Genomic DNA, 12,236 nt, shown 5'->3' on the forward strand with positions numbered 1-12,236 from the left:
TATCATAATGATGGATTCTGTGAAAATTTCACTGGAGATGAGGATGAAAGTATAAGAAGCTGGGGGTGGCCCAGCTTGGAACATCACCAACTGAGGACACTTAGTTGATATCCCTTAATATTTGGGCTTACCATCTCCTCAGGACTATTCTGTAGGCAGTGGGTGACGTCTCAGGTGAAAGCTAAGTTTGGTACATCTTTATTTCTTAGCTAGAATATTGTGTGTTCCTAACAATTTCACACAAGTCAGGAAAAAAACAAACAAACAAAAAAAGAAAAACACAAATTCCATGTCCAGCTTCCAAGAATAAATGAAGAACATGAAGTCACTTGCTATTTTAAAAGCTAATTGCTAGTAAAATACTTTCAGATTCACATTTCCTGTGAAATAAAATTCTGCCTTTGAAATGAAAGTCTCTGGCAGAACTACTCAGCAACACCTTTCTTCCAAGCAGGGGTTTTCCTTTAGTACAGAACACACTGTTCCCTAGTCAGAAAAAGATTGATTTAATTTTAAAGGGGAGACAATGAAAGCATATAACTGTTAACACACATTTAAAAATATATGTGTCACATCACCAAAGAGACATAGATGTTGGTGAACTCTTTTGTTTTTGTAAGTTTTATGGTGAAGAAATAAAATATATAAAGATATCCAGCTTAGTGTCTGAAATTGAAAATAACAAAGAAGTATTCGACTCTAATTGGTTAAATGACTCAATATTTTTAACATTGATACTTTTCCTATATGTATACTATCAGTTCTTCTCAAAAAGCTAGATTATTTAGAGAATAAGAAGGAATATGAAGAAAAAAGATAATCTCCAGCTTGTACAGATCAAATAATAAACGTTACTTCACTAAGTTGAATATATTGAGTTTAAGCATATAATTATTCAGCTTCGAATGTTGGTTTACCTACAAAATTGTACAAACTGTTAAATTCTTACAAATCATTTGGTGTCAAGAAATTTTTTAAAAACCATTCTCTTCTCTTCTCTCCTTCCTGGTAAAAAAAAGGTGGAAGAATAGTCCTCTCCTGCCCTCTCCATTTCCTCATCTCTGGTGTACACTTTTCATTTTGGAAAAGTATTATACAATTTTTAAGATCTAAAAAGGTACAGAGGCCAGGTATGGTGGCTCATCCCTGTAATTGCAGCAGTTTGGGAGGCTGATGCAGGTGGATCACTTGAGGTCAGGAGTGGAGACCAGCCTGGCCAACATGGTGAAACCTGTCTCTACTAAAAATTAAAAAATTACCCAGGTCTGATGGCAGTGTCTGTAATCCCAGCCACTCAGGAGGCTGAGGCAGGAGAATCACTTGAACCCAGGAGGCGGAAGTTGCAGTGAGCCAAGATGGGTGCAACCTGGGTGACAGAATGAGACTCCATCTCAAATAAATTAAATTAAATTAAATTAAATTAAATTAAATTAAAGATATAGAGAATACAACAACAAATACTCATCTACCTACCTCCAAGCTTAATAAGCAACATATTTACAACATAGTTGAAACTTTCTGTGAATGCTTCCAGATCAGATAACTCTCCTTCTTGAATTTGGGCTATGCTATTCCCAAGCCTCTCTTCATAATCTTATTATTTATGTATCCTTAAACCACATGAAATATTGTTTGAATTTAAATTTGATATAAATGATGTCATAGGTTATGTATTCCTCTGCAACTTATTTGACTCACTCAGCATTATGTGTGTGCGAATCATCTACGACGTGCCTAGAGTTAATGTTCATTAATTTTCACTGCTGTATAGCATTCCACTATATGAAGACGCCATAACATGGTCTAGATTAGTGACTACTATAAACAGTAATTTACTTCTGTGAATGGACATTAGTTATCTTCAGATTTTTATGCCACATGCTCTCCAATGTTCGATATAGCCTACTTACCTTACCTTTTTGCCAAGTCATTTAATTTGTATATTTCTTATTACTGGTATTAGTAAGTCTCTTTTTTGTGATAAGTTTATGGATATTTAAGTTTTCCCTCCTGAAAATTGTTCCACCTGTCAATCTTTTTGAGGGAGAGTTTTTTTTGTTTCGTTTTGTTTTTTTACTTTTAACATTGTCAAATTTATCAAGCCTTTTATTTATGATTTAATACATTCTTCTTTATCCCAAGGTCATAAAGATATCTTCTTATATTTTTCTTCTATAGCAATTTTGCCTTTCAAATTGTTCCACTAAGGATTGATTTTTGTACATAAGGAGCAGCAGGGATCCAATTTCATTTTGTTTTTCCCTAGAGGACAGTGAAATGCCCCAGAACCATTTATTGAATAGTGTATCTTGTGTCCACTGGTCTGCAATACCCATTCAGACATAAATCAGTTTTCTATATATGTGTAGGCTTCCTACACCTTCCTTCTGGAAGGAATTTCTTATTTTTTTTTTAATTGAATTGAATCCCTTAGCAGTTGTTGCTAGAAGGGTCAGTGGTAGTAATCTTTCTTAGAAATGTATGAAAATATTTGCCTTTTCTTGAATGACATTTAAGTGGATATACAATCTAGTTTCCCCCAGCATTTTGAAGATATTGCATTGCCTTCTCATATCTATGATCACAGAGATGGTGCATGAGAAGTCAACCCTTGATTTGACTTGTTCCTTTATACATGATCTCTCTTACCTCCTCTAGCTTTGAACTTTTTTCCTTTATCTTAGATGTTCTTCCATTTTAGTATAAAGTTTCTAGTTGCAATATTTTTTTTTTATTTCTCCTGCTTGGGGTTCTGCATGACTTTTCCAATTTAGGATTATTTTCGTTTAACTTTTAAAAAGTTTTAGTCATTCTTTTTATTATTGCTTCCCACAAGGCTCTTTATTTTCTCTTTCCAGATGTTATATTAGGTATATATTGACTCTTCTCATGTAGTTCCCATTTCTCTTCTTTCTGCTTTTCATATTTTCCCTCTCTTTGTGTCTTTGTGATGCATTCTGTATAGTTTCATCAGATATACTTCACATTTCTCTTTCTCGTCATCTCCATCCACTCTTGTTTAATCTATCTATTGATCTTTATTTTAATAACTATGTGTTTCATTGTTTAAAATGTCTGTATGCTTCATTTTTATAAATCTGTGTGTTCCTTTTTCCCAAAAAATAAGTCCTGCTATTGAATTAGGAATCTTACTCCTTATTTTCTCCCTTTGAACAATTTAAATGTCTATTTTAAAGTCTCTGAGATACTGCACTATTCTGTTTTAAAGTGTCTCTCCAATGCAAGTAAGTCTCCTGAGTGCTATGAGTTTTTTTCCTCTGAGCTTGTCTCAGCACCACTGTCTACTGTGGCATCTCTGGGTTCTGCGTTCAGGAGATTCTATTCCTGCCCATCATCCAGGGCAGATGGAGCAAATCTAGCATCTTTTTCAGGCCAGTCAGTGAAGTTTTTTTGGGTCACTGACTAGATAGCCCATTTGTTGGTCTTGACTCCCCACTAGACAGGGAAATTATAGACTTGACTTTGGCCCTCAGTAGGTTTCATAATCCTGCTTACTAAAGTATGTTTCCTGTCCTGGAAGCTGAGTGCACATCCTTGACTCCCTTATATTCACATCTGATATGCTCACCTGAGATGCTGATCACCGCCTGCAGAGGTCTGTCCTGTAGACCTTGACTCAGTGACGGATGAATAAATGCACTTACATACCCCAGAATACGGTGAATCGAGTGGACTAGGGATGGTCATCAGCTGCTTTCAGAGGGCGATTGCAACTAACCCACCATCACTCTCTGTTCTTTTTCACATTTATTCAGTATAGATTTCAAACAGGTTCTAAGTCAACATGTTTGTGGATAATTAACATGGTTAAAAGAGTGGTTTTACAAATGATAAAAGCTTTTGGTTCCAGGACCCAGAACAAACACCATTAACAGCCAATTCCTCTTCAACCTCCCTCTGAGAGGACCATCTAGCACAAAGTTTACATGAGTAAACAGTTAGAGTAGAAACAAAGGAATGTGAGGTAAACAGACTTTAACTGAGGAAGCTTTTATTATCCCTAATCTTCACCTTATGACCTAAAGCTCTAAAATAAGAACTGGCTGCCTTCAGCCTGTTCCGTAAGTTAATAAAAACCTTTCAGCCTTACAAAACGTTTGAGACTACAATCTTATAACTTCCCTAATAGTTATCTTAATATTTTGCTAGCCATCCCAAGTGAATCTCAGCTTTCACCCTTGGGAAATCCATTCACTTATTTGGGATAAATAGTAATATACAACTGTGTCAACATCCATTCACTACTTCAGCTGAATTCCTTCCTCGATTCTGGAAACCAGAGAGAATACCTTAGAATTCTGCTAAGTATTTGGTAAAAACTTGTTGTTTAGTCACTATTTCCACATGTCTAGATAGAGAGTGAGCATTTATCAATCCAGCTCATTCAACCATTCCTAAATGGGAAATCTCCTTCCTTCCTTTCTTCTTTCCTCCCCACTTCCTCCCTCCCTCCCTTCCTCCCTTCACCAGTCACCAGTCACCATCTTCTACCTCTGTCTCATTCTCACGGCCTTCTCATTTTTTGGTGCTATCTTCTTTCTCTGTTCACAACACAAATTATCATGGCCTCTAAGCTTCTGACCTTAGCTCTCTTATCTTCATTTTCTATGGGTATATACTTAAGAAATTCGTTCAGATCCTTGGCATATATTCATTCAATTCTTTGGCAGAGTAACATCCTAATGACAAACAAATCCAGCCCAGATAGACCCACTGAGTTCCAATGCCATGCATTTACTTCCTACTGCATATATGGGCACCTACAAACCTCCCATGCACTCCCATCACAACATACCCAAAACAAAGTCAGGATTAGCCTTGTAAAAATCTTTATACTTACTCTTACATTTCCCTTCCCTTTGAGTGACACTTTCATCTATCTTCTCAGTCACCAAAGCCAGAAACCTGCAAATGCACCCTTCCTCTCAGTGGCTATATCCAATTGGCAATATTCTACCTATTCTGCATATTCTACCCATTTGGCAATTCTCAGGTCTATCTTCTCTTCTCCATTTCCACTGTGATGGCCTGAGTCCTGGTCCTGAGTCTCTGTCTTGGGGTGCTGTTACAGTGTCCCAGATGATCTTCCAACTTCCCTTCAGTCTCATCTGACTTTTGTAAATAATCACAGACAAGAGCTATATCATGAGATTTTCTTATTTCCATCATACCAGGAAATCACCAAAAGGAACTTCAAAATATCATGTGATCATTTGTGGTCCAAGATGACATCTGGATAACAGTCCAAGATTCAGCCTTTTTAACTTTATACCGAAACATACATGACACACACACAAAGAATGAAAACAGACTGTCAGAACTGTCAGGCATCCTACTACAGCCAGGCTATGGGAAGAAATTTTACTAATGAAATTTACAAAGCCAAAACGAATATCAAAATCCATGATGACACTGAGTCTCACTTTGAGTCTTGAAAAAGAGCACATGCAGTCCTTCATGGTAGCAGAGAAAAGCATTGTTTGTGCACTCTGTCACCTTCCTTGGGGCTTGAGAACTCAGGGTCATCATGAACCAGGCCACCAGGTAACCAGCCTCTTCTGCAGACAGTAAGTTTTGATACAACCTGAGCAGGATTTGCCCCGCTTCCTGCCAACAAAACCCTTGTCCCCACCTCAAGTAGATCTGAGCCAAAAACCTCTATAGGGTAAGAGGACCAGACATAAGAAGGACACTAAGAACTGAGCTGGCCTCCCTGTTAATCTGTTACAACCTCATCAGAGTAGAATTCCAGCTGAAATCTAAACTAAACAAAAACTTACTAAAATGCAGATCAAGGCAAACTTTCCTAATACGTTCTGTTACAAAATAAAGCCCAAATTGCTTTATATAGCATTCGAGACTTACTCTATACATAAGCTCCATCTACCTTTATCAACTACTTCTCATATCTCCAAACATTGCTAACACCAGCTACACAGTATTATTCAATATCTTTTAAAGCATCCTTCATGCTTTCCTACCTTTGTGTCTAGGTTTCCCTTGTTCCTTCTACCTAGAAGATCCTCTTCTTCCTATTTAAGCTCCCTGAAATCTTTATTACTATTATTATTATTTATTATTATTATTATTACTGAGATGGAGTCACCCTCTGTCACCCAGGCTGGAGTGCAGTGGTGCAATCTCAGATCACTGCAACCTCCACCTTCCAGGTTTAAGCGATTCTCTTGTCTCAGCCTCCTGAGTAGCTGGGATTATAGGCATACAACAAAACACCCAGCTAATTTTTGGATGTTCAGTAGAGATGGGGTTTCACCATGTTGGCCAGGCTGGTCTTGACCTCAGGTGATCTGCCCACCTCAGCCTTCCAAGATTATGCTTCTCCATTATTAAAAATCCACATTTGAAGGTCCAAATTCTTCCCCAAATCTTCCAAAATCCCTAAATTGAAATTAGTATCCCCCTTCACTGTTCTTCTGTAACATTTTCTTTGTACTTCTATTTTAATACTTATCATTGTCTGTCTTAGATAACTACAACTTTGTTTTGCCCACTAGACTGTGAATGTTTTTTATCTTATTAGCTAACACGTACCACAGTACTTTCTGTATGAAAGATAGGCATAGACATATGTTGCATCAATTGGAGGTGAGGTGAAAATGAACTACAGAAAACTTCTTGCTCAGGTCTCAATTTTTACTGTTTCATTTTATATTTGTATTTAAAACAATAGCTGGGTTTTGTCACTAGGCCAAGAAGCAAGCTGAAAAGGAATGAAACCTTGAATTTCCTTTGCAATTTTGAAGAGGAAATCCATAGGTGACACCTTCCCTGACAAAGGAAAGAGAAGCTAAAGGCCACAAAGGTTGGGGGTGAGGGGGGCGATGAGGTCATAGAACAAAAGGAAATCCCATTTTTGAATCTCTACAAGATGGTCACATTGCTGATCTCTCCTGCTGCAATAGAGCAATAACACATGTCCTGATGTTACAGCAGTGGGAAAAGCAGGATACAATTACCAATGATCAAGGTGCTTATTGGGGCCATCTCAATTTTCTCCTATTTCATTCTTCCAACCAAGTGATAGAAAATTGATGTCAGTTCCAAAGCCAATTACGTATTTGTGGCACAATAGCGAATCACCCATTCAAACATCTTTCATAGTTATTTCCTAATGAGCCAACACTCTATGTGAAGGTTGCTGTTAACTTGTATAGTGAGTCATCCTTGTGCTTAAAATACTAAGGAAAACTTGTCCCTTCTTATTGGCCTCAGGGATACTGATTCCATAATGGTTATAAAAGGCATAGAAGTTGTGTTTTGCATGCCCTTTTCTGCCAAATTCAAAAGCATAATTGCTCTTGCTTTTCAGTCGCTGACTCAACAAACGGTCATTGAGCTCTTGCTCTGCTGCAATCATGGTGCTAAGAACTAGAGGTAAAATGATGAAACACCTGGCTTCATGGAACTTACTTTCCCTTGGGAGAGACAGACGCCAATAAAATAATTCCATGGGTAAGTGAAAATTTTACTGAAATCAAAAGAAATTTTGTGGAAAGGGTATGAGAATCTATAACAAAGGGATCTTTGTTCTGGAACATTAGAAGGCTTCCCTAGAAAATCTTGTACACTGAGATCTGAAGGTTGAGTTAAATGTGGATTGATGAGGAAAGAGGATGTTACAGGCAGGAGGGAAACAGCACACAGAAAGACTTTGCTGCCTGAGAAAAGATGTTTATGAACACTGAGGAAAAACCAATCATATGACTTCACCACACTGAGCTCTCTATCTGTAGTGCTATTTAGTGGCCAAGTTCCTGGGATTCTACAATAGTATTCTATTAAAAGTTCATTATTTAGCTGTTTAGGAAGCTTAAAAATGAAGACAGTTGTATGAAATTGGGTGACAAACCTAAGTCTTAGTATGAGGTAAGGCAAAAAATGATGTGAATAGCTAAGTGTGGCCTGAAATTTTTCAGTTCAGGTTCTTAATTTATAACCCATCATTCTCCCTCCTTTATCCTCCCTAAGTCCAGATGCATAGTCACAGGGCCTAAATCTGCCTTTACTATGCACTTTCAAGTGAAGGCAGCACATGAAACTCCACTCAAAAAGGATTTCATTAGCAGTTTTCTGAGCATTTTGTCACTGGACTTACTGACTAAGCTTATTGAACATTTTGCTTGAGGATCTTAGGATAGAAACCAGTATTATTTTTTTAAATGATCAGCTAAAGCCAGATGTGGTGGCTCATGCCTGTAATCCCAGCACTTTGAGAGGCTGAGGCAGGCAGATCACCTGAGGTTCAGGAGTTCCAGACCAGCCTCGCTAACATGATAAATTCCTGTCTCTAAAAAATTAGCTGGGTGTGGTGGTACATGCCTTTAATCCCAGCTACTTGGGAGGCTGAGGCAAGAGAATCACTTGAACCTAAGAGGTGGAGGTTGCAGTGAGCCGAGATCATGCCACTGCACTCCAGCCTAGGAGACAAGAGTGAAACTGTGCCTCAAAAAAACCCAAAAAGATCAACTAAGCAGAGACTGGTGGGTTTTTACACCTGAGGGTTCCTTTCCTAAAATTTCCAAAGTTTGTTTCATTGATTCAGAGCAACTTTTGAAACCATTATTTAATTAATTTCTTTTTACCTGCTGTCCAGCATGTTCTGATTTCTACCTTGGCAGGAACAGAACATTAATCTCCTTTCATAATCCTGACTTTCAGAATTGGCACAGCATTTATTAATTCACCTTTCACTTAAATTGGTTTTCTTTTTAGCTGCACTGAATCCAACATCTCAAACTAACTATATCTATTTTTTTACCATAATGTAAGATGGGGTCAAACCTCTACTTCTTGAGCTAGGTTTAATAAATAAAACTAATAGCTGAGATTTATTACCCGTATAGACAGCAAACTACAAAACCCAAGATGGATTGCGTAATTCGCAGCTTTATGACAAGTATTAAATTCCAGAAACAAGATAAATAATTCATGTAAAGCAAGTGAAGACACCCAAGAATGAAGTCTGTGGTTATCCTTTTACAGTAGGTGAAATAAACGACAAATTTCATTAACTTTCGATTTAGGCCTTTTAAATACATTTTTACTAACCACTACCTAATCGAGACTGCTGTATACATTAAAGAAATTATCTGTCCTTAACTAGAGACATTTTAAATTAAATATCTAGACCCCTCAAAAAGTGATCACTACATTTACATCTTACTTACACTAAAGTAAGCCTACCACTTTGAGATTTAGAGAATTAAAGTCCCTCAGATAACTAGGGGAGGTTGAAAAAAAAATAGCAGGCATAAATGATAAGGTGCTAAATTCTTCATCTTTGGTACCTGCCAAGTAGAACCCAGTGGATAAAATATGGAGTAAGTGTCGAATATTGCTTACACTTCTTATATACCTAAATTACTATGCCTGACATAATAATTCAACCAAACAAGTTTTTCAACTGACAAGACAGGGATTTAAAAGTCCACTCATTCACAGGGTGGCTTCATGGTTTAATTAGATTTGAAGAAGCCAAGATAGTTCTGAGATCCTCCGAGGAGGATGTATAAGAAATAATATATTTTTCAGATCCTTTAATGAAGACCTGTGCCCATCTTCTCTGCCACTGGGATATTCTTGCCTGGGATCAGAGAGTGGACAGATTTCTAAGCCATCGAGAACAGGACCTGTGACCAGGTGGTATAGATTTCCGGCCCCAGGGATCCAAAGATAAGATCTTCCGTAGCTCAGAGACTGGTACTAAGTGCTCGGCACTAAACACAATGCTTTGGTCGGTTAAGTCCTCAGTGTCTACAAGGCAGTAGACTAGGTTTTTCTGGAATGTTCTAAAGGCAAAGACAGTCCCTACTTTCCAAGATTTACAAGTTTGTGATGAGAACTCTGAGTATTTGACATGATGCTTTTTAATCTTTAAAAGAATTTGTATTATTATCCCCATTTTACAGATGACAAAACAAAGGAACAGAAATGAGAGTTTGTGATTTGTCAGGTGTTGCTTTCACCTGACTCTCCACCCTGCTGTTTACAGAGCTGCAAAGAGACTTGCAACTAAAGATTTCTTTGGGGTTAAATGTTCTTCTCACAGTATTAAAGGTTAGCTAACCTTTACCAGGTTTGAATTTTAGAAATTCTCAGGTTGTTTGTTTAGAAGTGCTGGAATAATGTCAGTTTTAGGTATAGCTTCTCCTAAGTAACCATACTTACTTGGGATAGAATCACCTGAGCTGGCTAGGTTTCCGCAAGCACTGTAATTAACTGCAATAACCAAGGAGTCCCTCACTACATACTGTATTAAACCAGTCTTTGAAATTTTTTGTGAAGATTGGAAATGAGGTAACATTTTGTATGCAAATGTACTATTTAACCTAAATAGAGTGAAGCAAAAGTTTTATATAATCTGAATAAAGGGAAAGTTTAGGGGAGTTGATGGGTGTCTTTGAGATCCCTCCAGCAAGTTTGCATCCACAGCGATCTGGGGGCTACTCCCTAGGCCTAGAGATTAAGTCACCCTATTGCAGCTCCACCCCTTCCTGTCCCCCATCAAATATGAAACCAGCACCTTCAATGTCAATTCCTTTACTCGTTTTTTTTTTTTTTTTTTTGTCGCTGTTTTTTTTGCCTGCAATTATTGGTGTGTTTCCAGGCTGGCAATTTCTGCAGCACCCAGTCTGGGTTATCCGAAGCAAAAAGAAAACCTAAGAAACTCACAACTGTGTCATTTATTGGGTCTCAAGGTCCCTGGAGGCTTTGCTTTCTTCTCTCCACCTTTTAGACTCTTCTGTTTGTTTTACATATCATGCACGTTCAGGAGAAATAGCAAAAAGTGAATCCACTCCATCTTTCCAGAAGTGGTACTCCCCTCAACTCACCTTTTTAAGAATTGTGGTTTTATATATATAAGTCTCTTTAAGTGCTTTAAGTTCAGCAGCATTAAGTACATTCACAGTGCTGTGCAACCATTACCATCATCCATCTCCTGAACTTTGTCATCAGCTCAAGCGGGAAACTTATACCCATTCAACACTTCCCCATTCCTTTCTCCTCCCAGCCCCTGGCGACTCCTACTTTCTACATCTATGAATTTGCCTATTCTAGAAATTTTATATAAGTGGAATCATACAGTATTTGTGATGAGTTTATTCCATCATAGCATAATGTCCTCAAGGTTCATCCATGTTGTAGCATGTGTCAGAATTGCCTTCCTCATTAAGGCTGATATTCAACCATGTGAACATAGTGCATTCTATTTGTCCATTTAGTCTATTAACAGACACTTGTGTTACTTCCTAACTTGCCTCTTTAGTGCTGAGAGCTAACATGAAAGGGGAGAGTGGAAGTGCGTGAAGCTCTTATCTTGGTTTCCCCTACTCCTTTCTCTCAGTATTAAAGGCAGAAGAACAGAGAGAGCCTGACTTTTAGGACGTGAGTCCTGGCATCCTGGATCGATCTTCAGCCTGCTTTCCTTTAAGAAGCCTGATAGAGGCGACATCATATCTTATGTGGTTGGCAGACTGGTGCTTACTGACTTAAATAACCTTTCAATATGGATTTATTCACAATGTAATCTAATGCTTTTTAAATGCCAAAACTGAAAAAAAAAAAAGGATATTATGATTCTGTGCACATCTCTCCTCCTCCAAGCCTCATCAGTCTCTGCCAGAGCACAATCCTACTCTGACTGCCTGGTGGTGTCACTGAGCCCCCGAGAACTGGCCATACAAAACTGCAGAGGAAAACAAATCCAGGAAAACCCTACAACACCTGAGTGTCGGTGAATGCCTCTGCACCAATCACATCTTGACTGAAGCTATGGTGAAGGTACCAAGTCCCATAGTTCAGGGTACCAAATCAAAAACTTGCTAAAAGACTGTGGACCCTGAGGATCTGAGAACAGTGTGGCTCACTGATAGGAACTTGGACACTGCAAGGCAAGCATACATCTGCATCCTGACATGTACTCTGTGTTCCTAAAGGGTTGAGTTGATGTGGACAGAACTTCTTGTGGTGACTGCCATACTCCTGCTCAAAAGTGAACCCTCCACAAACACTACCTGATCTGTTGTGATTATTCCTAGTGAAACAAATAATCCCAGTTCCTTCGCAAAGTTAAAAATTTGCAGTTTCACTGCCACCAGGGTTTAGGGTTGGTGGTTTTAATTCAAGATGTTAAGTATTTTAGGGTAGGAGACTGTTTTGTTTTCCCAAAATATTGTGATGGACTATATCACAAT

At 38.1% G+C, this 12,236-nt stretch overlaps 1 long non-coding RNA gene across 5 annotated transcripts in view; it reads right to left on the reverse strand.

Annotated features, from left to right (window-relative positions):
* LOC116551376 overlaps window positions 1-12,236 on the reverse strand; it is a 31,813-nt gene that overhangs the window by 5,238 nt on the left and 14,339 nt on the right. The gene's annotated exons all lie outside the window — the stretch shown is intronic.

This window comes from Sapajus apella, unplaced genomic scaffold (genome assembly GCF_009761245.1).
Source record: "Sapajus apella isolate SASKATOON/1434 unplaced genomic scaffold, GSC_monkey_1.0 scaffold9, whole genome shotgun sequence".
NCBI classification, from domain to species: domain Eukaryota; kingdom Metazoa; phylum Chordata; class Mammalia; order Primates; family Cebidae; genus Sapajus; species Sapajus apella.